Source organism: Triturus cristatus, chromosome 4_2 (assembly GCF_964204655.1).
Source record: "Triturus cristatus chromosome 4_2, aTriCri1.1, whole genome shotgun sequence".
NCBI classification, from domain to species: Eukaryota; Metazoa; Chordata; class Amphibia; order Caudata; family Salamandridae; genus Triturus; species Triturus cristatus.
The window spans coordinates 737,489,022-737,516,176 of record NC_140586.1 but is presented as its reverse complement, the minus strand read 5'-3'; the positions used below and the strand labels follow the sequence as shown (position 1 = coordinate 737,516,176).

Sequence of the window (27,155 nt, the reverse complement as noted above, 5' to 3'; positions counted from 1 at the left end):
ATATGAGCCTGCATTTAATATTCTTGAGAGGTATGCTAGCGAACACAGTAGGACATTGCGGTTTTACATTTTTCTTGTTAACATTCTCTCTCTCCTCACATTGTATTAAAAAAATGATCTAACCCAAATGAGTGTGACTACAGGAGGCGTCCACCCTGAACAGATCGTGAGGCAATCTGCCTCTAAACATAAGGTAATGGATTAATTCTGGGCTGTTTTATGTAGTCTCCATACCTATGTGCGCGGTTTTCACCTGTGCATGCATGTTGTGAATGAGTGTATTTATATCACAGGGAGAGAGGTGGCGCAGCGGCCAGAGTGGCTGACTCCAGACCACGGGGCTCCCGGTTCGATTCCCTGCACCGGTGGCTGCTCCGCTCAGCATCATGTGACTCCGGGCAATAGCTCACTTAATCTCCCTGACAGTCCCCAGCGCCTTTGGGGTGATTAGTTCACGCTTTACAAACACTGGATTTATTTGTGTGCCATTTGTTAGGGTCATTTAAGTGTTTAATGTACAGAAATGCCAGACTTTAGTCTAATGGCGTTACCATGATGGGAAGTTCACCACTGTGGGTTACTTTGTGAGTGTCTTTCTTGCTGCTAATGCTACATATATATTTATCTCTCTTCCCCCAATTAGGGTCATGGTCCTGATGATAATTGATTTTTTTTTTTACTGTATTTTATTAGTTTCAGCAACGCACAAAATCCAACAAAAGAGCATACAGTGCTTGTTTACAGTGCCATACATATTCTCATGATAGATAGCCACTCCAGTAAGAAGAACCATCAACGATTCCTTAACTACCGGAATATTTCCAGAAGAACTCAAAAAGTCACACCTACGCCCTTTACTGAAGAAAACAAACCTGGACCCGCTGAACCCTGACAACTACAGACCCATTACAAATGGACCTTTCCTGGGCAAACTGATAGAAAGAGCAGCGTTCGCCCAGATGTCACAATTCATTGAAGAGAATGACGTACTTTCAGACTTCTAAACAGGATTCGGTCTGGGAAGAGGCACTGAATCTGCCCTCCTTGCCATCTGGGATGACCTGAAGAATACAGTAGACCGCAACGGGCCTGCTGCGCTACTCCTCTTAGACCTCTTAGCTGCCTTTGAAACGGTTGACCATGACACTCTGAAACAAAGAATCTATGAGGCCGACATAGAGAGAACTGCTCTTGACTGGATCGCATCCTACCTTCGAAACAGAACTAATGTCATCCATACCCCGCCTTTTTCGTCCAAACCATACACCTCAAAAGCAGGGGCCCCTCAAGGCTCTATCATCTCGCCCATGCTTTTCAACATCTACATGAAGTCATTACCGGAACTGATCAATCAATTTCACCTCATGTGCTATAACTATGCAGTTGACACACAAATACTCCTTCAACTGGAATGCCCCATAGACATTGGAAAATCCCCAATTTTCAGTTGTCTCAGAGCCGTGGATCAGTGGATGACTTGGAGCCATCTCAAATTGAATGCTTACAAAACAGAAATACTCACGTGTGGTGATTGGAAACATTATGACCCGCTTGCGGCCTGGCCTAATGAACTGGGATCACCGCCTAAAGTATCGAAGGAAGTAAGAAACCTCGGAATGACCATGGACTCTGAGCTGTCGATGAATGCCCAAGAGGACAAACTAGCAAGATCAAGCTTTGTCACTATAAAAACGCTGCAACAAATTTTCCCTCATGTGGGATTTCCACATAAAGTCCAAGCTACCATCTCCCTTGTTTTGTCCAAACTCGATTACGCCAATAGCCTCTATCACGGATCACCTTTAATGACCATGAAAAGACTACAACGAATTAAGAACTTGGCTGCCAGATTACTCTTGCATATCAAACCTCAAGACCAAATCTCACCTGCCTTGAAAGCCCTGCATTGGTTACCGGTTGCCAGAAGATCCACGTTCAAGCTACTTTGTATCACCCACAAAGCAATACATGGAATGGGACTTCTCTTCATCAGGAATAAAATCACCAAACACATTCAACAAAAGAACTTCCACTCTAAAGGTGCAACTCGCCCCAAAATCCCAGGATACAAGAAAAAAAAACATGGGTGGCACATCCTTCTCTGTTCAGGCAGCCAAACTGTGGAACTCTTTACCACCAACATAGCATCCACCGACAACCACCTTATCTTTAGAAAACTACTCAAGAATTGGCTCTTCCCCACATATGCACCATACGCAAACAGAAATTTACACCATATCCCTCTGTATATAAGCATTTATTTTCATTATAGATATGTACCTATCTTTGTGTATTGATTTGTATAAACATGTAGAATAATTATGTTAAAAAGAAATCATCTTTGGTCTACATGTACTTGATTCCATTGTGCATCTATGTACCTCCATGTACTTGGATATGTGTCTGTTACTTTTCTCCTGAAAAAGCTTATCCAATGCCCTACCCTAATTCTCATCCTGTACCTCTATCAATATCTTTAATCAACATATACTTACCTCCTTTATGCATCTATATAATTTCAATGTACTTATTGATCTATATATTGATCACTTTCGTCTAATTTAGCATTTCTAATGCACTACTCTATTTCTCAGCCTATACGTCTCTCAATATATCTTCTAGCCCAACTTTCTGACTCATCTCAAACTTCTTTCTACTACTCTTTCCAATGCACTACCCTATCTCACCCTATACATCTATCAATATATCCTCTACATCCACTCTCCCATTTATCCCAAACCCCATACCAATACTATGATACCCAAAATAACCTTTTCTAGACTCTCTCCTACTGTACCCCTCCTTGCATCATCTGACACCTCTTTTACTATACCGATCCCCCAAAACCAACCTTTCTAAACTATTTCCTCAGACGCCTCCCCTCCAGAAACCCTTTTTACTCATCCAAAAGCCTCCTCCTACTGCTATGACCTAAAAAAAATATATATATATATATCCTTTACTCTTCTATCCCTCCACTATCCTTTTCAATCAAAATAACAGACTAACATGTTCAAATTCCATATTCCACTATACTAATTCATTCACCACTAATCCTTTATGGGTTCCAGAGTAGCGTGCTACTCGCCAATAAAGCGTTTCAACACCCCATCAGGGTTACAAGCGCTATATGAATGCAAACCTTTTTCTCTTTTCTACCCCTCCCAAACCCTTCTTAATCCAAATAACTCACTAACATATCTACCACTCAAATTAATTTCATGTTTCACCATACTAATTCAACACTAATCCTTAGGGGTTCCAGAGTAGCGTGCTACTCGCCAAAAAAGCGCTTCAAAACCCCATCAGGTGTAGCAAACGCTATATAAATACAAACCTCTCTCCCTCTTCTATCCCGCCACCTACCCTTCTCTATCCAAATAACTGAATAACATATGCACCACTCAAATTACTTCATATTTCACTATACTAATTTTCAACACTATTCCTTTATGGGTTCTGGGGTAGCATGCTACTAGACAGAAAAGCGCTTCAACAACCATCAGGGTAACAGGTGCTATATGAATGCAAACCTTTCTTCCCCTTCTATCCCGCCGCTACCCTTCTCACTCCAAATAACTGACTAAATATCCACCACTTAAAATGTATTTGCATGTTTCACTATACTAATTCAACACTAATCCTCTATGGGTCCCGGAGTAGCGCGCTACTCGCTGAAAAAGCGCTTCGACGCCTCGTCAGGGGTAGTAAGCGCTCTACAAAAGCAATTACAGTACAATATCAAAGGCAACTACAGACAACCCTTATACAATATTCAGAAGCTGGATCGTCCCACCTGTCAAATTTCAAGCAAGGCGAAGTATATATGTAACCAAGGCAACAAGTCAGTTATTATATAAAAAAAGCAACAGACCTAACTTGGTCCTCAAAAAATTGTCCTGCAACATCGCCCTGTCCACAAACCATCCCCGACTCAGATTCACTTTCGGAGGTCATTTCACCCTCTTCCTGAAACATACCCAAAAATTGAGCCTACAACATTATGGTATCTGCTGCCCCTTCATCATAATGGGACATTCTCATGTGGTGTTCCTCCGACACTCCCCATTCTAAAGGTCTCGCAACCAATTAGTCAATTGGGGTGCCCTCATTCCTATCCACCCAATATCCACCCACCTTTTTGCAAGTAATAAGGCTAACTGATCAAGGTTGTATGGGACTTTGCGTCCTTTGGGTCGCACCACCACGCCCAGCAGGCATACCGGTGGCATCAGAGGTATCCTAATCCCGGTGGTCATCTCTATACGTGGCACCACCAGTCCCTAGTATTTCTGATCTTTATTGCAGTCCCATGCTAGGTGCATAAAAGTGGCCCGAGCTCCCCACATGGCCGCGCATTGAGCTCCCCTAATGGGGTCTTATTCAGACAATATGGAGTGACGTAAGTATGATGCAGGAAATTAAAATATATGAGCTTAAATCTGTTGTTAAAGGACATAGTGCGGACAAGGCCTGACGCGCTCCCCAATTAGAGTCTGAGATAGACATATCTAGGTCTCTCTCCCAGGCCCCACATGCCATAAATTGGGAGGTTGCCTGTCACTCCTGAGGGCTTTGTAAAAGAGGTTAATTAAATGGTGTCCCTCCCCATCCTACAGACCATTCAGTACCCCGGAGGGCCTCTGCGCCACAGGAAAACCTGTCCAGAGCTCCTTCACCGCACCCTCCAATTTAACATAATGTAAGAAATGGGCTGGTTTGATTCCAAAAGTGTGCGTGCTGGAAGCTAATGAAAGCATCCTGGGGTATAAATCTCCAATCCCAAGCACCAAACCTCCCTCCAGTAACCCATAGTCATGACTGACCCAATATTCCTAAAGGGAGCCAGGTCCCACAATTGCAACTCCCCATTGAAGGGGGCCCTACAAAGAATCCTCTGGACTACCTTCTCCCAGATTTCTGCCGTTTAAGAAGATATGGAACCGGATGCTCCGACCTGCTCCCTCGCATCAACAACTGTGGCAAAGAATTGCCTCCGAACTCGGTTCCCAGGATCTGGTTCTCCCAATTATCAGAATCTGTGAGCCATCTAGCTGCATGCTGCAAGTGTGCAGCATAATAGTAAAACTGTATGTCCCAGAACCTCCAAACCCTCGTCCTCCAAGTCCCTCTTGAGCGTTGCAAGCGATACCCTGCTGCGTCCACCAACAGGTTATTTAGCCTGCTGAAAAACTGGCTTTTCTGCGGTAACAGAGAGTTTTGAACAAGGTATAAGCAGCGAGGAAGATAAAACATTTTCGCCACAGCTGCCCGTCCCATCACCGAGAGGGGAAGCAAAATCAAAAAATTTTTTTTTTTTGTTAATTTTTATTAGAAACCGTTGGTACACAATAAAATACAGACAAGGGCCTACAACCACCAGGGCCGGCCGCTATAGAGCCCGAGGGCCCGCAGTGCAACGCCACACATTCAAATGATCCAGAGGCAAAGCTCCCGGCAGTTCATGAGCACATATAACAGGCCGTGGCCATAGGCCAGGAGCATTCGGAATAAACAGTTTCATTTTTTATTAAATATAAAACACACTCAAGGCAATGAGAGTCTGAAATAGCAGCGTGCTCTTCCCAGGACGGGGAACAACGTACAGTGTCCAAAGCAGGTCTTGTCTGGAAGCGGTAGAGGGGGGCAACGGGAGAACAAAGCATGGAACACACCTCACACCATCCCGCGGAATGCGTGGCTAGGGGGACAAAGCAATATCGATCTCTAATGGCAGAGGCGGGGTGCAGATACGTCCTCGATATAAATTCCATGGACCCCATACCTTAGCCCATTTCCCTGGCTTGCCTCTCGCCACATACACCGTCTTTTCCCTAAACATACACCAGTCCATATTCTCCTTCCATACCTCGATCGTGGGCGGCCTCGGGGAGCCCCACAGCTGTGCAATGTTACGCTTAGCCACCATGTACCCCAAGGTCACCCACTGCGTCTGTGCCGCATTACAATCATTCGGTTCCCAGACATTCAACAAGCACCTCCTAGCCTCTGGCAACAGAGCAACGTGCGTGACCTCCTCCATTACGGTGTGGATACCGTTCCAAAATCGCACAACCTCCGAACATTCCCATAAGATATGGAGAAAGGTACCCGACAGGCCACATCCACGCTTACACTGTCCATCCATCGAGTAACCCATACGCAGCAAACCGGGCCCCGTGACATACACTCTATGAAGGATCTTCAGCTGTACGAATCGTAAGCGGGCCGGGATCGCCACCTCTTTCGGGGAGGCCACCGCCGATACCCAGTCCTCATCGTCCAATTCCAAGCCATCGCCTGTCCATGCGTCCCGCAGACGGAGCAGCAAGTCCGCGCGATCATTAATGAGTTTCTTATAAATCAGAGAAATAGTGCTGTCGGGCACGTAGCCATCCAACACTCTATCCTCCAGTGGGGAGTACTCGGGGATAGCAGCAACGTCTGGAAAAACCGAACACAGCGCATGGTAGACTTGAGCATACCGGAAGTACTCTCTATCGTTTAATTTATATTCAGTTTTAAGCATTTCAAACGTTTTGAAAAACCCCTTCGCCCAAAGATCACCCACCTTACATATACCAATCATATCCCATTTCTCAAAGCCTTTCGATCTCCACAAACAGCCCAACCGCTCAGAGGCATACAATGGCGTCGCCCGAGTCAAGCGATCCCTCCACCCCATCGCAGCATTCGCCGCGTGCCTCACACGTACCGCAACCTGCGTGGGTCCTGTCAACCGCGTGCCCGGAGTCACCGAGTACAGCGCCCTATTATAGTCCCCACCCGGGAGCAGAAATGTATCCATCTCGAAGGCCGGATTCAAGGCAGGACCGTATATCCCGTGGTTCACCGCCGCCAACTGAGACGCCCAATAGTATCGTTTAATATCAGGGAGGGCGACCCCCCCATCGTACCAAGGGAGCGTCAACTTGGCGAGAGCAATCCGCGGCCGCCCGTTCCAAAACAGTTGGCGCTGAAGACCCTCCACCTCCCGGAAATAACGGGCTGGCACGACATCGAGTATTTTGCAAAGCGTACAAGAAGCGAGGTAGTGACATCATTTTAAACAATGCCGCCCGTCCGAGTGGCGAGAGCGGAAGTCGTCGCCACCTCGCGACGTCGGCCTTCAATCGCTGGAGGGGAGGGAGAAGGTTTCGCTCATAGCGGACCGCGGGATCCAGTGAGATAAAGATTCCCAAATATTTGAACCCCAGGGTAGCAATCTGGATAGGGCAATCCCGTGGCAGGAGGGGGGCCTCACCCGAGAGGACGTAAACACACGACTTGGCCCAGTTGATGACCAGGCCGGAGTTGCGACCAAAGGAATTCAGTACGTCCACCAATACAATCAGCGACTGTCGGGGAGAGGTGAGATACAGAAGGATGTCATCGGCGTAAAGGGAGACACGGTCTTCAAACTCCGGCGTCCATCTAATGCCTCGCAACGACGGCTCCCAACGCAACCAGGCGGCAAGAGGCTCCAAAGAAAGTGCAAAGAGAAGGGGTGATAACGGACATCCCTGCCGCGTACCTCTCCCCAGTGCGAAGGGAGCCGACACCCTACCATTCACCACCACCTGAGCCAGAGGGTCAGCATATAGTAATTTTACCCAACCAATAAATTCAGGGCCGAACCCAAATTTCGCCAACACGGCCCAAATATATGGCCACTCCAAAGTGTCGAACGCCATAGTAGCATCTAAAGATGCCAAGATGGCCGGCTCACGTATAAATTCCGCTCTAGCCAGCACGCCGTGCAACCGCCTCAAATTTAGAGCGGTATTCCGAGGAGGTATGAAACCGGACTGATCCTGATGAATCAAGTCGCCCACGACCCGAGCCAGTCGATTAGCCAATACCTTAGCCAGAATTTTGGGTTCTGCGTTCAGTAGCGAAATGGGCCTATAGGAGGCGCAGCGATCTCGCGGCTTCCCCTCTTTGTGTATCACAACTATGTTGGCGAGGCGTTGGTCAGGGGGGAGGAAGCCCGCCGCACGTGCCGCGAAAAACATGTCCCGAAGATGCGGCGCTATCTTATCGGGACGCAACTTATATAGTTCGATGGGAAGACCATTAGGACCCACCGCTTTACCCGATGCGATCGAGCGAGTGGCCAGAGCGATCTCATCTGACGACAACTTTGCCTCCATCAATACTGCATCAGCCTCCGATAGGGTTGGCAATGCAATGTCTCTAAGCAACAGATGAGAATCCTCCTCCGAACGCACAGATACCGGAGAGTATACCCCGCGGAAATGAGCCGCGAAGCAGTCAACGATCTCCACCGGGTCAATCACACGCACTCCATCCATTCTCTCCACAACGGGCACCACCCTGCTCGCTCTCTCCTTCTTATCCAACCAAGCAATCAACTTTCCGGCCTTGTCCCCCACATCATACAGTCGTCCTTGCTGCTCTCTACTCATCCCTTTAGCGGCTTCCGTGACTAGCGCTCTATAATCTGATTGTTTGAGGCTGAGAACATGCACTTTCTCATCATTAACTCCCCGCTCCAAGTCCTCCTCCATTTCAGCTATTTCAGTTTCCAGGCGAACCACCTCCGCTCTCTCGCACCTCTTAGCATGGGAGATAAGGGACAGGGCCTGCCCCCTGATCACCACTTTATAAGCCTCCCATAGGGAGACGGCCGACGGCACCGACCCCACATTATCATTGAAGTAGTGATCAGTGCACTTGACCAGCTCCGCGCGGATCTTAGGGTTACGTAGATACCAGGGGCTAATGGGTGCCACTCTCCCCTCTGCCCCAGGGACAACCTTCAGTTGCAACCATATAGGGGAATGATCAGAAATACCTCCGGCTAAATGACGCACCTCCCCAATCATCCCAGCCTGGATCGCTGGCATAAGCATGTAATCAAGTCTCGAGAGACTCCCATGGGCCCCCGAGTGAAAGGTATATTGCGCCTGACCTGGGTGCATCAATCTCCAGCAATCTACAAGTCCCAAAGTGTCCAAAAAGCCACTCAACCAGGCCTGAGCCCTAGGGAGATCCCTGGGGGGGTGACGGTCCTCCAACCCGGAGACAACGGCATTAAAGTCACCCCCCAACACCAAAACCCCCCCAGGGAGTCCCAGGACCAAACGCCCCAAATCAGCAAATGTAGCCGTCTGTAACCCCGGAGGCACATACACAGCGACGAGCGAGATAGTCCAACCCTTCCATCTCCCCACCAGTGCCACATAGCGCCCCCTATCATCGTGAAGCACCTCATCAACTTCCAATGGGAGAGAGGCCCTAACCAAAATGCCCACTCCCCTAGAGCCAGAAGTGAGCGGCAAGGCGATAGCCCCTCCTATTTAGGGCATGGAAGGAGTTCCCAATCAAATGTGTCTCCTGCAGGAAAACAATGTCGGGCGAAATCCGCTTCAAGAACTGCAACACCACCCCTGCGCTTGATCCTGTCCCCAAGTCCATTCACATTCCACGAAAGGATTCTCAATCCCCTACCCCCCCATCCCACTCCCGTGCATGATACCCACATCCCGGAAAGCACAACCCAGATAAGTCAGCAGAGAACTTCACATTGCCTTGCGAAACAAACAAACAATCCCCAACAACCCCCCTCCCCCACAATCCCCAAACCACAACTCCCCCCTCCCTGCACCCCTGCTTGAGCCCAAACAGCCCCCCCAACTCGCAGTGTGCCTGTCGCCCTAACACATACCACAAAAAGAACCCCAGAAGGAGGAAAGGACCCCAATAAGCTCCCCACAACCCCCGAGCATTTGAAGGGCATATTGTGCCAATCTAGGGTCCAGTTGAGCCAAGGTACAAAACATCACCAGTTCAATCCATCACCAGGAACCAAGTTCTAATCCTGCTCCACCAAATCCCGTCCGCTCTCCGCCATCCGACTGTCTCGATCCTGTCCCCGAGGCAGGGCATCCAACCAGTCTCCAGCCGCCTCCGGCAGGTCGAAAAAGTGGGAACGACCCTGGAAGTCAACCCGCAGCCTCGCCGGGAATAACATCGCATATTTCAGCTCCATGTCCCTCAAGCGCCGTTTGACACCCAAAAATCCCAGCCGTTGTTTCTGGACCGCTTGCGTGAAGTCCGGGTAAAAGCTGACATTGGAGTTCTCAAACTTCAGCGGCCCGGCAACCCTCGACGCCTGAAGGATAGCATCCCTATCCCGAAAGTTAAAGAGTCGGGCGATTATAGGCCGCGGGGGAGCACCCACCTTGGGCGCACCACCCGGAATCCTGTGGGCCCGCTCCACCGCAAAGAACTTGCTCAGTCCCTTAGGCGCGAGACGATTGGTCACCAGGTCCTCAACAAAGAGATCCGCAGCAGATTCCTCCGATCTTTCCGGCACTCCAATAATACGAACATTGTTCCGTCTAGCCCTGCTTTCAGAGTCCTCAAGTCGACGGTCCGTCAGATCACTGGCTAGCCGCAACCTACGGACCTCCGTCTGCAGGGCGGCCACGTCCACAGTTAGACTCGACGCCGCTTGACTCAAGGAGTCGACCCGCTCGTTAGTTTTGGACAGGTCTGCCCTGACCAAATTCACATCAATCAGGACCGCGTCCAGTTTATGAGCCAGGGTATCAAACTGCTGACCCACAGCGGTCTTCCTCTCCTCAATGGCGCCCATGACGTCCAGCAGGGTCAATTCCGACGATGGGCCGGAGACCTCCTTAGACCTCTCAGGCGATTTATGCGAGCCACCAGGGGATCCCTTTGCCTGCGCATATCGATCCATGTTATTGACCTGGGTATAGGCACCCCTCCGGGTTGACTTGGGTTTGCCTGAGCTGTCGTCCGGAGGCCACCAAGGCCGGCACCCGCCCACACCAGGAAAAAAGGGGACCAGGTAGCTAATTCAATTGAACACATCCGTCGCCGACAGTCAGCCCATGTACAATCCGAGAGTCAGGCCAGACACTTCGCTGTCCGCGCCCCTCTGAAACACCAGAGTCTCTCGGCCGATATCAGAGAGCAAGCTTGAAAGTGAAAGTGCAGGGTCCGTGGCAGGGCAAGCCCAGCCAGCCGCTGTTGTTCACTTCGTACCCGGGCACTTCACCAGCTCGAGATCGGGACCAAGGCAAGAGCAGGCCGCAAACTTCGGAGTGCAACCATTCCGGGTCCCGGCGTCCGATCTGAATTTGGAAAACGGGTGACACCTCAGCGCAAGTTCATCTGCAAAAGCCCGTCAAATAAACCAGGATTAAGTCAGGATAGACGTGGGAGGTTGCGGAGGCCCTCGAGAGCCGTAAGCCTACGCGGCCAACTTGGTTGCGCGCTAGGCTCCTCCCCCCCAAAATCCAAAATTTAATGGAGTTTTCCAGACCCGTCAACACTCTTATCTACATTCCTGCTTTATGCTGTGTGTGATCCAAACCCAGAGATACCGAAATCCATCCAGTTCCCTCCAAAGACCCACATCCGGCAACTGATCCAGTTGCTTCCCAATCAGGCCCCCTAAAGGAAACAAGAGTGACTTACGGACTTTAATCCGCAGGCCTAACACCCCTCCAAAAGCAACCAATAACTGCATCAGGATTGGAACGGACTCCCCTGGTGTGCGCACATAGACCAGTGCATCATTCGCATATAGCGAGACCACCTGGGTAGAGTCCCGCACCTTAATCTCCCAGTGCTCCAGTTCTGCAAGCAGCAACAAGGCTGGGGCTTCAATTGCTATTGCAAACAGAAGTACAGAGAGAGGGCACCCCTGGTGAGTACCGCTCCCCACTGGCCAAGCCTCAGAAACTTCCCCACCCATCCTAATACGAATAAAAGGTTCAGTATACAGAAGTCGTATTGAGGTGCAGAAATTGGGGCCAAACCCCATGCCCTGCAACAACGCCATGAGATAGGCCCATTCCACTGTATCAAACGCCTTCTCAAGATCGAGGGAGACCAAGGCCATCTCCCTCTCACTATCCAAAGTGTCATGTAGTACATGGGCCAACCTACGGAGATTGTGAGTGGTACTGTGTGCCGGCATGAAGCCACATTGGTTCTCATGTACCAGTTCTCAGAACACCCCCTACAGTCTGGTTGACAGTATATTGCACAATACTTTAAGATCTGCATTGAGCATATTAAGGGGCCTATATACAAAGGGGTCTGTGGGGTCCCTCACTGGCTTCAGCATCAGGCATACTATGTCTTCTCGAATAGTCCGTGGGAGAATACGTTTCTCTCTCGCCTCCAGATGGGTGTAATAGTCACCACCCATCCAAGAGACCCAGGTTCTGCATCACCCTCCTCAGAGAGCCCACCATTAGCAGTTTGGTGCCATCTTTTGGTGGACTGCTATCCACCACCCCATCCAGAACACAATTAAAATCTCCCACCCAAATGATGGGCAAACCTACGCTATCTGTCACCCCCTCAAAGAAATGCCAGTCCTCTAAATCGGAGACATAGGACTTGGACAGCGTGATCTCAGTACCATCCATAGAGCCCTGAAACAGGACATACCGTCCTTCCACATCCGTCGCACTGTAGGTATGCTTAAAGGGGACCCCAGAATCTACCCAAATGACCACCCCCTCTAGCGTAAGAAGAAGCAAGAACAACTGAGCCCTCCACGTTTTCTGGAATTTCTGTGACTCCTCAACTCCTAGATGTCTTCTGCAGGCAAGCAATTTGAATCTTAAGCCATCTGAGAAATGATTGGACCCTATAATGCTTGGAGTATCCCCCCAGCCACATAACATTCCATGTAACAATGTGCTTGAGGCATGTGTGCTGTAGATACACATGCTTTGCATAATCCTGCCATCTAGTGTTGGGTCCTAATGTTTTCAAGTTGTTTTTCTTCAAAGAAGTCTTTCCACTCACGAGGTAAGGTGACTCCTCCTTTCGGTGATAGTGCGCATGGGTATCGACTCCATTGTTAGATTGTTTTTTCCGCCATCGGGTTCAGATGTGTATTGCTGCGCTACGGTTTGAAACTGTTCTTCAGTCTTCTCTCGGTGCGCAATCCACTCTGCCCTCGACGGTATTGTTCTCGTACGCGTTTCCCTGTTCTCCGGTTATCAAATCGTTCGGGGAACACTATAACTTTGGTTGCAAACATCAAGGGCGGCCCTCTGGCCTAGCCGTGTCGGTCCACCCTTCCGCCGATTGAACAAACTGCATTCTAATTCTGTCCTCGGTGCCGTGCCAAGTACCCTCACACGACCTACATCAAGTTTGTAACTCGTGTCTCTCACCGGAGCAGAAGGAGGAAGACTGCGATGCCTGTAAGTCGTTTTGGTCGAAGAAATCTCTACGTGATAGTCGGGCTCAACGATGTGAAATGCAACACCAAAGCATTCAACACACTCCGGATATCTTTGACGAAGAATCCTAGCATGAAGAGGTCGAAGCGTCGGCGGCAGAAGAAGAGGCCTTCTCCGTTCCAGAGTCGGATTCTGAACTCTAGATTGATTTGGAGTCCGAAGACGTGCCTCTGGGACAGGGTGCCGTGAGTATCAAAGACCCCTTGCCCCTAAAACCTTTTCTGAAAAACATAAGGCTACCGCACCACCTCTGCCTTCTTGCCAAGATCGCCACCGAGACAATATTTGCGACACCCCGCCTTCTGGCTCGGCACCGAAACAAATCGTCAAGCCTTCCGGCTTGGGATCGAGTCGACCTAAATCATCTTCGGATCCAAAACCCTCTGGTTCGAAGGGCAGATCTGGTTTGGAGCGGAAACACTCCGGTTCAAAGGACAAAGGTAGAGGTGCCTCAACACGTACCTCCCCGTCTCCCAACAAATAGTGACTTGCCCACATCTCCCCCAATTATTTAACAACTGTCGGGGAAGACTTCAACAATTTCTCCCCCTTTGGCAATCCATAACATCCGACAAATGGGTGATAGATGTTATTCGACATGGTTATTGCCTGCAGCTTACCACCAATCCTCCAAATATTCCACCTTGCACTCACAAGCTGTCGTCCGCTTACTTACAGTTACTCGAACAAGAGGTGCAATTTCTCTTGGAAAAGGGAGCCATAGAACCAGTTCATTACAGTACCAAGGTTCAGGGGTTTATACTCTCTCTACTTTCTAATCCCCAAAAAATCCAATTTTGGATCTCCAAGAGTTAAACCAGTACATACTGTCAGAACATTTCCATATGGTAGTGCTTCAATAGGTGCTTCCACTTACACAGCAATGTAATTTTATGTCCACACTAGACTTAAAAGATGCATACTTTCACATTCTAATCCATCCAGCTCCTCAGAAATATCTCAGATTTCTGATAGAAGGCAAACACTATCAGTTCAAAGTACTCCCATTCGGAGTAACTACTGCCCCCAGAGTTTTTACCAAATATCTAGTAGTGGTGGCAGCTCATCTCAGAAGACAACAAATTCACGTCTTCCTGTACTTGGACGACTGGCTTATCAAAGCCAGCACACACCAAAAGTGTTTAAAACACACTCGGACCACGCTAAACCTACTGCACCGATTAGGCTTCACTGTCAATACGCAAAAGTCTCATCTACAGCCTTTCAAATACAATCTTATCTGAGAGCGACTCTCAACACTCACAAGGCTCTAGCCTCTACCAGTGCATCCAGAATTCACAATATTCAAACGCTGTTATTACAGTTTCAAGCCAATCAAACCTTGCCAGACAAAACCTTTATGCAACTGTTAGGAATGATGGTCTCATGCATTGGAATAGTGCTTCATACAATACTATACATGCATCCTCTACAAGAATGCTTAGCACGTCAGTGGAATCAGTCACAGGGTCAATTAACAGATCCAGTGTTGGTAGACAGCCGCACTCGTCGTTCTCTGCAGTGGTAGAACCCAGAAGACTTATCAAAAGGGTGTCCCTTCATAGACCCTGTTCCACAGATCGTGTTAACAGCAGACACATCTCTCACAGGTTGGGGTGCCCATCTCCACATTTACACAATTCAGGGTCTCTGGGACAACAAGCACAAACGTTTCCACACCAACTATCTAGAGCTTCTAGCAGTATTTCTAATGCTCGAAGCGTTTTAGTCTCATCTCATGTACAAAGTTGTCCTAGTCCGCACAGACAACATGACAGGCATGTACTATATACAAAAACAAGGGGTGACACACACTCTCCAGCTGTCACGCCTCTCTCGAACCATCTGGAGCTTGGCAAGTCATCAAAAAAGTAATCTTCTGGCAGAACACCTTCCAGGAGTCAACAATCACATTTCCGACCTTCTTAGCAGAAGGAGGCAGCAAATACACGAGTGAGAACTTCACCCCCAAGTTCTCCTTCCATACTTTCAAAAATAGGGATTCCCACAAATAGATCAGTTCGCCATAGTGGAAAAAGCAAAATGCCCAAACTTCGCCTCCTGGTCCCACACCCTCGCTCCAAAGGCAATGCCCTATGGAGCAATTGGTGAAAGATTTTTGCCTATTCTTTTCTGCTTCTCCCACTTCTTCCGTTTCTGGTTCGAAAGCTCAGGCAAACATTGCTCACACTGATTTTGGTTGCTAACACATGGGCCCGTCAACCATGGTAGCCCACACTTTTAGAATACTCAGTAGTTCCACATCAAAAGCAGCACCTCAATTCCAGTCTTCTCACTCAGAACCTTGAGGAAATCAGACACCCAAACCCCAAGGACATTAACTTAGCGATTTGGCTCCTGAAGTCATAGAGTTTGGATATTTAAATTTGCCACCAATCAGTATGACTATTCTAAAAGAAGCAAGAAAGCCTACTACCAGATCTTCTTATGCAGCAAAATGGAAACTGTATGTTAATCCTCTGGATGCTTTTGTTCAAAATATTGTTACCTTCTGCACCTACGGCAATCTAATTTAGCTTACACATCTATTCGATTTCACCTTGCAGAGGTAGCTGCATATTTGCAAAACAAACATCATTTATCTTTGTTCAAAGTCCCTGTGATTAAAGTTTTTATAGAAGGCTTAAAAAGAGTAATACCACCCAGGATACTTTCAGCACCAGTATGGAATCTCAATATTGTACTTACAAGACTCATGGGTCCACCCTTTTAACCATTACACAAATGTCCTTTACAGTTCCTTTCATGGAAGGTTGCCTTCCTCATTGAAATCACTTCATTAAGGAGAGTTGATGAGATTCCGGCATTAACCTTAGAAGAACCTTTCTTTCAGCCTCATAAAGATAGGGTAGTTCTTCGCACCAACACAAAATTCATCCCTAAAGTAGTTTCTGCCTTTCATCTTAACCAATCAGTTGAGTTAACTGTGTTCTTCCCTCAACCTGATTCTGTTGCAGAACTTGCTCTTCACACACTTGATGTCAGAAGTTTGTTATTGTATTATATCAAAAGAACAAAAGATTTTCGTAAAACAAGGCAACTCATTCAGACAATCTCACACTTTGCTATTTTTACATTCACACATTTCATAATATCAATATAAAGGGGACCCAAAAGGCAATTATAAAAATCTAAAGGGGACCCAAAAGGCAATTATAAAATCTGTTTAGTAATGCAATCAATAAAAAGACAATTATACGATTTTATAAAATACATATCACTTAAAAACATTCTAAAAACAATCTCAATTTATCCTAGAATTTTACACATAATATCATCAAGGCCTTATTAAGAGAGACTATAACCAAGGCATACACATTTGTCGTTACAATTTTCTTAATTCGATAGTAAATAATAAAACATAAGCCTTTAAACATTGTAACTCATATACTTCATAGTTCATCTAATTTAACAAGACAAAACGGGGGGGGGGGGGAATGGAGGGGGGCGTCTACACGTTTCGGTGGAAAAATATTGTCTACCTGACCTAGACTCCATCATCTTGTCCAAATCGGAGATCCTCATTGCATATCACAGGACTCCTGACGTCTTCTTGACACACTGCATCTGGCCGCCTCCTTACCCGCTGGTGGTGCAGCTCCTGTGCTGATTGTTGGCCCCTGCAGTGCTGATCCTAACCCCAGGAGCTTTGCTTCCACACCCGAGTGGCCTGCTCATAAGCAGCCCCTGACGGAAGATCACTAGCGCCACACTGGAAACTGCCCCTCTGGGCCGGGACATGGCTGGACCAGATGGCACAGCTCCGGGGATGGCACCGAATAGGCATATTGAGAATGGGAGATGTCTGGGAGGGAGACCACATTAAATCCTTCTCCACATTTCAGACTGAATTCTCTTCCCACAGATCCCAATTTTTCCTTTACCTTCAGAACCGACACACCCAAGCCAGGTGCCAAACTTAACTTGCAACACCACCTTATTACAACCCACTTGAAGCTCGGTTACTTATGGGCCCACTGGTCCAGAGAGGCATTTCACAGATATACTGAACCCTAGTAAACCACTCCCACTGCACACTAGTGGGCTTGAAAGCACAGTGGGCGGGCTTGCTGGGTCCTCTGGAGGAGCTGAAGTGGCAGGAGGCATGCATGTCACCATGCACCTTGGCCTTATCTGCCCGGGTACGCCTCATCCAACTAGATGCCAGGCCTCCAATGGGGACTTTTTCCATATGGTATCGAGTTGCCCAATCATCCCGAAGATATTGGCATAATATATTCCGGACACTCTTGGAGGTACTGGACCTGACAATTGAGGCCTCCCCAGACTTGCTTTGCTCAGCCTCCTGGAGGATCTAGACAGACCGAGGGGTGACAGGACCTTGGCGAGACTGGGTACGCTACTGGCAAAGTGAGACTATATTGCTTAATTTGTGGGGGGAGGAGCAAGATGGCGGATTGATGCTGTCTCGGAGAGTCGGTCATGGAGGAGCTCTGAAGGCTTAAGCTGTGATGACAGGAATACAGTAGAGGAAAGCAGCAAAATGGCCGAAAAACTGCAATATTGAGGATTGAAGCGGCTTACCGGACGGCTGTATTCACTGACGCGCTCATTTGCGGATTCGCGGACTCGCTGCTTATTCAGCCATTCCTGCTGCTGGGATCACTGCGGGGCTTGCGGAACTGGATGCAGGGGGTAGGAAGGATTGACCCTAGGCGCTTGCCATACACCAGGGTTGTCGAGTGTTTGGCCGCACACCGGTATACACAGAGCTTGCAAGGGAACTGGCGAGGTGGTTCTTGTGGATGCTCGGAGGCAAAATTGTATCGGGTGGTGCCGACGGCAAATGGCCCCACCGAAAGGGGACCTCTATAAGCCCTATTACTCCAGCAACTATGCCTAATGATGTGATATTGGGTGATCTTAGTACCTCGTCCTTGGTGTCTGTCACTGATCAGGTAAAAAAGCAGAGCCAAACTCCCTTTACTCTGCAGCATGCGGTCACGGGCAACTGAAGCAAACATCAGGTCTAGCGGCTCTTAAAAAGAAAAACCAAACCCAAAAATTGAAAGCAGTGAAGGAATTGAAAAAAACTTTTGGGGGTGTGGATCAGAAATCAGGTGTTGAGAGGGCAAAACTGCGGAAAAAAGGAGCCTCAGCTGATAGCTCAATATGGCGATGGGTTCAAGCAAAAGGGGGGGTCAAAAATGTGGTCTCACGGCTATCAGAGACTGGCATGACCGATTAAGCTGGCAGGGCAATGGAGCTAGTGTCTGAAGGTATAGCTGATTTAGAGTCTGACCCTGAGTCAGTTTCAATGGCTTCACTGGAGGAAACAAGCTTGCAGCAACTATCCGGTGATCCGGAAAGTAAGGAAGAACAGAGTAATGAAACCAGGATGCTTACGTTGATTCTCCAGAATCTTAAAGACGAAAGAGAAGAAACTAGAGAACTTTTCACCCAAGTACGATCAGATACCCAAGTAAAAGAAGTTACTACTAAAGTAGGGGCACTGGCGGTTGAGATGATTGAACTTCAACAGCAAGTGGTGGATACAGAAGGAATAACACTGAAAACATCTGGCATAACTGAGAAGCATGACCACCTTCTGGCCACGGTGCAACTCAAGCTGGAAGATCTAGGGAATCGTCAGAGGAGGCAGAATTTGAAGATGTTCGGCATTCCAGAAGGACAAGAGGGTTCAGACCCCAGAACTTTTATTGTACAAATATTGCAGAAATAGTTTCCGGACCTTGGGGATTGGGACTGGGATTGCCAGATTCAAAGGGCTCATAGGCTGCCAATGGTTCAAAAGAGACAGGATAATCGATATCCCAGACCTTTTTGATCTATTTTGGCGAATTCTTACTACGGCAGGCTGTCTTTTTAAAGGCTGATCCAAGCTCACCTATGTCTATTGATGGCTATTCAATTTTTTTTCACTTCACCCTGATTATTGCAAGGTGACAATGGACAGACGATGTCAGCTTAGGCAATTGATTGACCCAATGAAAGCTATTGGAGTGCAAGCATATTTGCAAGAGCCAGCCCGACTGAAAGTAATTTGTGGGGGTCAATCTTATATATTTCTTTCTGAGACAGAGGCATAGAATGCACTCTGCGGATGGCAGAAAGAGGGGACGGGCTAAGAGGGAGAAAAGGCATATTTTTCTCTTTCTATTTTTGTCTCTGCAAGGGATGGATTTAATTGTGGTGTATGGTAGAAAAATACTTCATTAATGCTTTCCTCTGTTTCATGCTTTGCTGTATTAGGTGTTAATATAGAGACTAGAAGCCTCTGGAACCTGTGTGGCTGTGACTCTTAGGCGGCTGCCTAACCAGCGGCAGCTTCGAGATAGAGGATGATTCCTCGTTCTAGATGCTGGGGGAGTGGGGAGGGCCGATCTCTAGCAGAGATTGGGGGAGAGGGAGGGAATGCTTGGGGGGGTTAATGAAGAAAAGTTTAACGTTTTGGGTGAAAAGCAATGATAAATGTATAGTTCGGTATTATACCCAGTTAGGTAAGATGGTGACTAAAAGGAGTAGTGTATCTTATTTAACATGGAGTTGGTTAAATGTTTAGCATGGAATCTGGCGGGGCTAAATAGCAGGACCAAGAGACAACTAGTGGCAGAAGAACTATAAATGTACAACTCAAATGTGGTTATGCTAACAGACACATCTTTCTTATAAAGACCGGGGATTTTTAAAACAGTTAGGTTTCAAAGTGATAGTATGCTCTACTCAAAGTGCTTCTATCCGTGGGGTTGCAATATTACAGAATAAACGGTTTAGGGCAACAGTTTGTAAGACAGCATCGGATAAGGGAGGTCGTTGGGCTATCTCGCAGCTTATGTTTAAAGAGAAGAAATATGTGGTGTGTGTAGTGTATGGCACTAACAACGATGATCCTACGGTGGTGGATAACATAAATGTGGAGCTGCTGAATTGGGAGGGTGAACGGGTGGTGATGGGTGATTTTAATTATATTATGGATTATGGGATCGATACTACAAGGAGATGCGGAGGACACGTAGGACAATCTGGGAACTGGGCCGACTACAGGCTATTAGTGATGCTTGGAGAACATTGCACCCAAATATACCAGGGTACACCTATTTTCTGCCCCACATGAATCATATTCTAGAATTGATATGGCTTGGATATCTGAACAAATATTATGGTTAGCAGAAATAGAAATATGTCCAAAAGTAACATCAGATCATAATCCCATTCTCCTTACTTTTAAGTTCCATAAAGAGAATAGGCTGCCTAGATCATTTACATTCCCTAGGTATCTCTTAACAGATGCGGAATACGTCGCTAGGACCTGGGAACAAACCAAAAGTTTTTTTGAGGAGAACATGGGGTCAGCTTCTCCCATCGTGGTGTGGGATACATTTAAAGCAGTTATTAGGGGGCATACTGAACAATATATTCAGCGCCAAAATAGAATTGATAGGCGGGTACCCAAAGAGATAACTTCTGCAATACGAAGGGCAGAAGATTTACATGCGGAGGTTGTTTTGAAGGGGGCTGGCGACTCAGAACAACTGGGGTTTGAGGTAATTAATCTTAGATTGGGGTTGAGGAAAACACTTAGAGAAGAGTCGTGTTAAATATAATAAATATAGTCAGATACAGTATGAGTATGGGGAGAAAATAGGGAAAATCCTGGCTTATAAAGTAGCCGACGATAGAGCCAAATCTCATATTAAATCTATCAGGGGATCTGAGGGTAGACTTTATGAGCATCCACAACAGATTTTAGAGCAATTTGTGAGATACTACCAAGCACTATATACATCTACGATACAGCCACGGCAGGCAGATATTCTTTTTTTTTTTAAACCGTTTATTGCAATCTCAAATAGTTACAGGTATGGGCCTACAACCGTCCGGCCGGCCGCTAGAGTGGCAGAAGCATATGACATATATACAGAAAAATCTCTTGGCGGTGCAAAAAGGTAAATCAGGAGATATCAGTAGTGCAGGCCACATAACTCCAAACCCACAATACGGTTTCCTTTTGTCGAAACACAACAACACAAAAAACCACACCCGCAAGGCAACCCGCAATCCCAAGTGACAGCACGCGCTCCTTAAGTGGGGGACCCCAACCAATCGCCAAACTCTGAAGAGGGGAATGAGAACAGATCAGGGACTGGGGAACCACGTGCCCATGGCTGGGGGAGGGGGTCGGCTAGGGGGACGGAGCTGGTGAGGCAGCCGGCAGCAGTGGCGGCTCGCAAATACCCCCGCGATAGGCGTTCCAGGGGCCCCAGATTTTCACCCACGCCCCAGGCTTACCCCTCGCAACATACACCACCTTTTCACAAAACATACACCAATCCATGTGTTCTTTCCAGGCCGACACCGCCGGGGGCCTCTGGGATCCCCACAATTGAGCAATGTCACGCTTAGCTATCATGTATCCCAGAGTCACCCACCGCGTCTGCGGAACCGAGTAGTCAGTTGGCTCCCACACATTCAGCAAGCATCTCCTCGCTTCAGGCAACAGCGCGACACGCGTAACCAGGACCTCGTGCACACCACGCCAGAATCGTTCCACCTTTGGGCATTCCCACAGAATATGCAAGAAAGTTGCCAAAGCACCACAGCCACGCTTACACAGTCCATCCTCAGCAAAGCCCATACGTAGAAGCCTTGGCCCCGTCACGTAAACCCGGTGGAGGATCTTAAGCTGGACGAAGCGAAGGCGAGCCGGGATGGCCACCTCCTTCGGAGAGGCCACCGCGGAAATCCAGTCCTCGTCGTCCAATTCCAGCCCATCGGCAACCCAGGCCTCGCGGAGGCCAGTCAGCAGGCCCGATCGGTCGTTGATCAGTTTTTTATATATAAGGGAGATCGTGCTGTCTGGGACATGGCCATCCAGCACTCTGTCCTCCAGGGGGGAAGACTCCGGAATGGACGCGACATCCGGGAAGACGGAGCCCAGCGCGTGGCGGACTTGTAAGTACCGAAAGTACTCACAGCCTTGCAACTGAAACTCCGTCTGCAGCGTCTCGAAAGTTTTGAATCCCCCCCTCGTCCAGAGATCTCCCACTGTGCTGATGCCGATCATGTCCCACTTCTCGAAGCCCTTCGAGGTCCACAGGGAGCCCAACCTCGCAGACGCATATAGCGGTGACGCCCGGGTCAAACGGTCCTTCCACCCCATAGCTGCGTTAGCCGCGTGCCATACACGCACCATGACACGCGTCGGTCCCGTCAGGCGAGGGTCCGGCGCGCCAGAGTAGAGCGCTCGATTGTAGTCGCCACCGGGCAGGAGCATCTTGTCCATTTCAAATGCCGGGTTCAGGGCGGGCCCGTAAAGGCCATGATTAATCGCAGCTAGCTGGGAGGCCCAGTAATACCGTTTAATATCCGGGAGGGCAACCCCCCCATCGTACCACGGGAGCGTCAATTTAGCCAAGGCAATACGTGGCCTCCCGTCCCAGAACAGGCGACGCTGCAAACTCTCCACCTCACGGAAGTAGCGCGCCGGGACCAAGTCCATAGTGTTCTGAAGCGCGTACAGAAAGCGCGGCAACGACATCATCTTAAACAAGGCCGCTCGGCCGAGCGGCGAAAGCGGCAGACGCCGCCAACGCACCACGTCCTCCTTCAAGCGCTGGAGGGGGGGCAGCAAATTCCGCTCGTAGCGGGCCTCCGGGTCCAGAGTAATATATATACCCAGGTACCGAAACCCCTGGGAGGCAATCTGGATCGGACAGTCCCGTGGTAGGACCGGAGCCTCCCCGGCAAGCACATATACACAGGATTTCGCCCAGTTGATGACGAGTCCTGAGTTGCGACCGAATGAGCGCAAAACATCAACTAGGACGATCAGTGATTTACGCGGGGAGGCGAGATATAGAAGGATATCATCAGCGTAGAGGGACACACGGTCCTCGTGCTCGGGGGTCCAGCGGAGACCACGGATGGAAGGGTGCCACCGCAGCCACTCCGCCAGGGGCTCCAGGGCCAGTGCAAACAGGAGAGGCGACAGGGGGCAACCCTGTCGCGTGCCCCGTCCCAGTGCGAATGGGGCCGAAACTCGTCCATTCACCACCACCTGCGCCAATGGGCCAGAATACAACAACTTGACCCAGCTGACGAAGCCCGGTCCGAAGCCAAACTTCGCCAGCATCGCCCAAATGTATGGCCACTCGAGCGTATCAAACGCCATGGTGGCGTCCAAGGACGCCAAGATGGCCGGTTCCCGCACGAACGGGACACGCGCGAGCACCCCGTGCAAGCGTCGCAGATTAAGGGCCGTGTTACGATGGGGTATGAAGCCGGACTGGTCTTGGTGGACCAAATCGCCCACCACGCCGACCAGCCGGTTGGCCAGCACCTTGGCGAGGATTTTGGGCTCCGCGTTCAAGAGCGAGATAGGCCTATAGGATGTGACCCGCTCACGGGGTCTCCCCTCCTTGTGGATCACCACGATCGTGGCCAGACGCTGGTCCGACGGAAGGGAACCCCGCGAGCGGGCCGCCAGGAACATCGCGCGCAGGTGGGGCGCCAGTACATCCGGTCGCAGCTTATACAGCTCGATAGGGATGCCATTGGGGCCCATGGCCTTGCCAGATGCGACCGAGCGGATAGCAAGGGCAATTTCGTCCGAGGTGGGAGGAGCGTCCAGCGAATCCCTGTCCTCCACCGAAAGGGAGGGCAGCGCGATGTCCCGAAGCAGGGCATGGGAATCCTCCTCCGAGCAGGGAGAAACCGGGGAATACACCTCGCGGAAATAATCCGCGAAGCAGGAGACAATGGCGTCCGGCTCGGTGACACACACACCATCCATCCTCTCGATCAACGGAACCACACGACTCGCTCTCTCCTTTTTGTCCAACCACGCAATCAATTTACCAGCCTTATCACCCACATCATACAGTCGCCCCTGTTGCTCTCTACTGAGGCCCCTGGCCGCCTCCGTGACGAGGGCCCTATAGGCCGCCTGCTTGAGGTGTAGAACATGCAATGTGGCATCCGTCACCCCGCTCCCCAGGTCACCCTCTAGTTCAGTAATTTCGGCCTCCACCCGGGTTACCTCCTCCCGCTCGCGCCTCCGGGCATGGGAGATAAAGGAGAGGGCCTCCCCTCTGAGAACTACCTTAAAAGCCTCCCACAGGGAGATAGCCGAAGGGACAGACCCCACATTCTCCTCAAAGTACCGCTGCAAGGATTTGATCAATTCGGCTCGAATAGTGGGGTCGCGCAGGTACCAGGCATTGATTGGGGCTACCCTGCCCTCCCCCCTCGGGAAGACATCAAAGTGCAACAGTAGTGGGGAGTGATCTGAAATACCCCGCGCCAAATGGCGCACCTCTCCCACTCTCCCAGCATAGGCCGCAGGGACAAGGACATAATCAAGCCGCGAGAGGCTACCATGGGCACCCGAGTGGAAGGTGTATTGCAGCTGCGCGGGATGCTTTAGTCGCCAGCAATCCACCAATCCTAGTGTATCTAAAAGGCCGGACAGCCACGCCTGTGCCCGGGGGAGGTCCCTGGGGGGATGACGATCCATAGACCCAGAAGCCACCGCATTGAAGTCCCCCCCAACTACCAGAAGCCCACCCGGGAGGTCAAGGAGGAGGCGCCCCAGGTCCGCAAACGTGGTAGATTGCAACCCCGGCGGAACGTACACTGATACAAAAACGACCACTCTGCCCTCCATTCTACCCACCAAGACAGTGTAACGTCCCCTCTCATCATGGCGCACCTCATCAATCTCCAATGGGAGCGAGTTCTTAATCATGATGCCCACCCCCCGCGAGCCCGAAGTGAAGCCCGAATGGGCCACCAAGCGATAGCCTCGCCGATTCATGGCATGAAAGGAATTACCTATATGGTGTGTCTCCTGCAGGAAGACCACATCTGGTGAAATTCGTTTCAGATACTGCAGGACCACACCACGCTTAATCCTATCCCCCAGTCCGTTAACGTTCCATGATAACACAGTCAAATCCCTACCCCCCATCATACATGGAAGCCATCAGTCGTCCCCCAAAGAGCATCTCGAAAACAACAATACAGTAAAGGGTTCGCCTTGCGGTGCAAACAAACAACACTCCACCCCCGCCCACCCATCCCAACAGAACTCCCCCCTCCCTGCACCCCTGCATGAGCCCAGACAGCCCCCCCAAAGTGCAGTGTGCCTGTCGCCCCATAGACGAAAAACTAACTAGTCCCCCAGAGGAGGAGGGAAAGCCCCCAATGGACCCCGTACGACCTCCATAGGAGGGGAACATACACGATCAGTGAATGGTAACCGGAATGTTGTCCAGAGCAAGGCCTACTATTCACCCTTCAGTTCTGATCCGGCGAGCCCTCCCCGCCAACCGCACCCCCCCCACCCCCCCGGCCCCGATCCCCAGGCAGAGTATCCAACCAGTCCCCAGCCGCCTCGGGACGGTCAAAAAAGTGCGTGCGACCATCCACCTCCACCCTCAGCTTAGCTGGAAAAAGCATTGAGTACTTAAGGTTCATGTCCCGTAGGCGACGTTTAACTCCGAGAAAACTCAGTCTCTGCTTTTGGACCGTCGGAGTAAAGTCAGGGTAGAAATTCACGTCCATATTATCGAGCTTGACCGGTCCCTGTAGCCTGGAGGTCTGCAGGATAGCGTCTCTGTCCCGAAAGTTAAAAATCCGGGCAATGAGAGGCCGCGGCGGGGCTCCGGCCTTAGGTCTTCCTCCGGGGACCCTGTGAGCACGTTCCACCGCAAAAAGTTTACTCAGCCCCCGGGGCTGGAGACGGGTGAGGATCAGGTCTTCCACAAACAAATCTGCCGCCTCCTCCTCCCGTCCCTCCGGCACCCCGACAATGCGAACGTTGTTCCTCCGGGCCCGACCCTCGGAGTCCTCCAATCGACGGTCCATCAGGGCGCTCGCCTGGCCAAGCCGGTGCACCTCCTTTTGAAGGGCCGCCACGTCTGTAGTGAGACTCGAGGTAGTGTGGGCCAGGGAATCGACCCGGTCATTTGTTTTAGACAAGTCGGCTCTCACCAGGCCCACATCCACCAGGGCCGAGTCTATCTTCTGCGCCAGAGTATCAAAGCGCTGGTCCACCGAGGCCTTCATCTCGGCAATGGCGCCCATGACGTCCCGGAGGGTCAGATCCGCGGGCTGAGCAGACGCCTCAGTCGGGCCCGCGGGGGATGTACGCTGTGCCTCTGGAGATCCCTTCTGGAGGGTGTAGCGGTCCATGCTGTTAGACTGATGTGCCGGGCCACGGCGGGTCGATTTCACCTTTGCCCGGTCGCCATCTTGCTTTGTGGACATGTCGCACTCCCAAAGTCGTGCCAATCTCCTCGAAAGGGCCGATAAACCAGTTCTCGGGTTCCGGGGGGGGGTGACCACTGGACCGCAGGACAACTCACAGCCGGCGGGTCAGCCGGGCACCGGGACAAGGCCACACCACCGCACCCCGCTCCGCAACCCTACCTCGCTTGAGGGCAAGGAGGGCGCAAAAGCGAAAGTGAAAAGCGCGGGGTACGCGAGTCGCCCAGCCCTGCCCGCCGCTGTTGTTCGCTTTGTCCCCGGATCGCCCCACAACTCCAATCCGGGGGGCCGGCGCGGAGAAGGCTGCAATCTTCGATCGGTGCTCCCACCGGTGTCCGGGGTCCGATTCGAAAACGGAAAACGGGTGCCGCCTCAGCTCGGGTACACAGACACAGTCCCCTCATCAAAGACAGGATATAATCAGGATTAATTCAGGAGGTCGCGGAGGTCCTCGGGAGCTTCGCACCTACGCGGCCATCTTGGTTGCGCGCTAGGCTCCTCCCAGGCAGATATTCTTGATTATATTCAAGGATGCTCCCTGCCAAGAGTGGGGGAGGAGATAGCTGAGTCTTTGGATGCAGAGATGCTGTGGGAGGAGATAGAGACGGCAATTAGGGC

At 50.1% G+C, this 27,155-nt stretch overlaps 1 protein-coding gene across 9 annotated transcripts in view; it reads left to right on the top strand.

The window, feature by feature from the left end:
• OSBPL9 (oxysterol binding protein like 9) overlaps positions 1–27,155 on the top strand; it is a 1,355,357-nt gene that overhangs the window by 278,042 nt on the left and 1,050,160 nt on the right. The window lies entirely within an intron of this gene.